Below are 3,836 nucleotides of genomic sequence, written 5' to 3'. Positions count from 1 at the left end.
TAGTATTTAACTTGGGTGACACGTATAGTGAGTCATTTCCTTCCTTTTCCCATTATTATATGAAGCCATTGTAATTGAATTTTAGATTTGTAGGAATCTTGGAAAATCAATTCTTACCAGCCTTTATTAGATATTCTCAATTTCTGACCAGAAATTTTGCATCTCTATATTTTAAGCCATCATCTAAATTGATTTGTCAGAAATCAATTAGACAATAAGTATTTATTAAGCACCTACTATACACCAGGCACTAAGCTAGAACTAAGCACTGGAAATACAAAATAAAAGTAAAACACAGTCTCAATCCAGGAGTCTGAGAAGAAGAGGGGAACATTGTAGATACAGGGACTAGCTAAGACGTGTGATGGATTTTTCCGTTTGAAGATCAACAAGGAGGCCAGTGTCACTGTATCACAGATTATATGGAGATGAGCAAAGTGTTAGAAGACCAGACATATAAGGGGAAAGACTTTGAGAACCAAATAGAAGATTTTAGATTATATACTGCAATTGATAGGTATCCATTCCAGTTTATTGAGAGAGTTGACATGGTCACACCTGTGTTTTAAATAAATGCATTTGACTGCTGAGTGGAGAATGGATTTGAGTTGGAAAGGTTTATGGCACAGAGACCAACAAGCAGCCTATCACAATAGTTCAAGGATGACATCATAAGGGCCTGTATCTGAGTAGTGGCAGTGTCAGAGTAGAGAACACGGTGTAAGTGAGATGTTATGAAAGTAAAATTGACAGATCTTGGCAAGAGATTGAGTATGGGGAAACTAGAGAGAATGAGGGGTCAAAGATAAAACCTCTGTTGTTTGCTGGAGGGACTTCTTAGCCAGCTTTTCATTTCTCAAATTGATTGCTGTCCACTCTAAACTTTGTTTTTAGTAGGAAGGAGTGAGGAAAGTATAACCTGTCTATACAGACCCAAGATGCTTGCCCAAGTTTTCTTAATGGAGAATCATATTGCCCATATGAATCATTAGAAATGACTAGTCGTCATCCGTGTTAATAAGAATTAGGAGAATCTTTGCTATGTCTTGGATAAAAGCAGACATTTATATTGCTTTTATCAGACCAAAAAAGGTTACCTCAGTATTTGTGAGAATGAATCAACAATTACTACTAAACCTCCTTGACCCTTTCTGTTTGCTTCTGCAGCTCTACACTGTCTTTGTTTGGAGTACAAGCAGCTTTCTTTGCTTCCTCTGCGCATTTTTTCCCTTCCTCTTCAGAAATAAAACTGAAATATTTTTGCTCTCTACTTAACTATCTTTTTCCATATCTTTGTCTTCTGTTTAATATTTTTTTCCACTCAAACTTCTGTAACTCCAGTGCTATAACCACAGCAGCTACTATGGATGTGCATGCATATTTCCAGAGTAAATTCATGAAAATATAAACTCTCTTCAAAGAAGAAAGCAAAATATTTATTCAGATCCCAGAAAGCCAAATCCACCATAGTAACAAAAAAATCTATACACATTATCAATGCAGGGAGCACTGTCATTCTCACTTAGGATGAGGACTTCCCTCACTTAAGCCTCGCCATAAACAAGCCCCCTTAGGGAAAATTCCTCACTCTCTCATTCATGCTATCTGCTCTGCTCTAATCTGCCTTCTCTCCCTTTCAGTTCCACTTCACTTTCTCCCAGACATGTCCTTTCTGCTCCACACATTCAGCAATCTCCTCCCATCATTGACTCCATGTGACTCGGTCTGTGGACTGGGTCAAAGCTCAAAGAAGGTCACATGGGCATATCAAAGTGCAGGGAAGATCTTCAAGTTCCCTTACCACTACAACCTCCTGATATTTTTAGCTTTAAAATATAATTTGTGGATGATTATATGTGAGCTCTACTGTAGTATCACCTCTCAATAACTTCATATGCCCACTCCACTGCCTTTCTTTAGTCTCAAAAACTCAATAGCCACACTGCATCTTTTCTTCGACCTGGCACAAATCACCAAAGCAACCACTACCCTTTGAAAAAGTTTAAAATTCTAAGAATTCCTTTTTCTTAAGCATGGAGAAAGCTAATCACACTGTAACTGAGTTCATTCTGGTGGGTTTAAACACAAACCCTGTGATGCAGGTTTTCCTCATTGTGGTATTGCTTCTAAACTATTGTATAACTGTGGTGGGGAACATAACTCTTGTTAGGCTTATTTGAACAGATTTCCAGCTCTATACAGCCACGTATTTCTTCACTGGAAACCTGTCTTTTCTGGATCTCTTGTATTCCATTGTTTATACTCCCAAAATCATGTTGACATGTATCTCTTAGGATAAGAGCATTTCATTTGCTTGTTGTCTAGTTCAGTTCTTCTCAGCTGGGTTGGCATATATTGAATGTTACTTGTTGGCCATCATGGCATATGACCGTATGTAGCCATCTCCAAGCCACTTCTCTACACACAGGCTATGTCCCCAAGATTATCTTCCTGCCTTGTAGTAGCTTCTTATCCTGGAGGTGTCATCAACTCCATCATCATTAGAAGTGAAACATTCACCCTAACTTTTGGTGGAGATAATGACTTCTTTTGTGACCTGCCTCCCCTGGTGAAGCTGGGATGTTATGTGAAGGACAGTTACCAGGATGTGCTTTATTTAATCCTGGCCTCCAATATCATCGTTCCCCTTGTGCTCATCCTGGCCTCCTACCTCTTCATCATTGCTTCCATTTTGAGGATTCGTTCTACCCAGGGCAGACTTAAAGTCTTCTCCACATGTGATTCCCATCTGACAGCTGTGACCCTGTGCTATGGTTCCATTCTCTTCATTTACTCCCTTCCTAGTACGATCTACTCTCTGGAGAGGGATAAGATTACATTTGTGTTCTCCACTATGGCGGTGCCCATGTTGAACCCAATGATCTACAGCTTCAGGAACAAAGATGTTAAAGATGCCTTTAAAGAAAATGCGAGATCGAATACAATTTTCCTAAATAGAAGTTGTTATAGAGAAAAGGAAGTAAATTGTTTATGTATTGTTCATTTCAATATTCTCTCCAAAAAATAAAAATATCATTTTTAGGGTAGATAAATCCCTCTATGTCTCTCATTTAATGCTATGTATTTTGTTAACATGTCAGCTTGAATGCATTTCTTAATTTCTTTGGTTTTGCGGAGGCTCAGTTTTCTCCTTTCTGTTTATTGTAGTCTTCACTATTTCAAAACAGGGAGAATCTTAGTTATTTTTTTCCCACCTTTTCATTCTTTACTTGCTGTCTTCCAACCTACTCTATGAAGGGAAAAACAGTGTTTTTCACCTACTGTTATTCAAGATCAAGATTGGCCACAATAATTAATTATGCACACTGAGGTCTGCTAACAGGAAGAGTCCCATGCCAATGGTCTTTGAGACTTGGGTCATGTATAACAAAATTATTTTATCTTATATTGAATTACAATTATATAATAATTACATTAATATTTTGCCTTCCTTTTAATGCTATTTTACTACCATTTAAGTCTTTTGGGTATATTATTCCTTGTTTCTGCTTTTTTAAATTCTGTGTCAAATCATAAAAATCTTGTCAAGTTTCTCTGAATCCCACGTAACAATAATTTCTTTTAGCATAGTATTCCATTACATTGGCAGGTAATGGCTTATTCAGCTTTTCTTTAGTCAATTGTCAGTCACTTTGTTTCTGGTTTCTCACTGCCTTTAAACTTCTTAAACCTGTTTTAATTTTAAAGAGGGAGTAACTGAAATTGAGAGAGATGAAATGACTTTTTCAAAGTGAAGTGAGTTTTTCAAGTGACCAATATTAAATGGCAGTGCTGAGACTAGAACGATTTCTCCTTAATCTTGGTTGCAGATTCTT

The 3,836-nt window shown here is 37.3% G+C and overlaps 1 pseudogene; it reads left to right on the top strand.

Moving 5' to 3' along the window:
* Window positions 1-2,033: 2,033 nt before the first annotated feature.
* Window positions 2,034-2,954, top strand: LOC140523270 (olfactory receptor 9G19-like; annotated as a pseudogene).
* The last annotated feature ends 882 nt before the right edge of the window (window positions 2,955-3,836 follow it).

Source organism: Notamacropus eugenii, chromosome 2 (assembly GCF_028372415.1).
Source record: "Notamacropus eugenii isolate mMacEug1 chromosome 2, mMacEug1.pri_v2, whole genome shotgun sequence".
Lineage (NCBI taxonomy): Eukaryota > Metazoa > Chordata > Mammalia > Diprotodontia > Macropodidae > Notamacropus > Notamacropus eugenii.
This window is presented reverse-complemented; position numbering and strand designations above follow the sequence as displayed.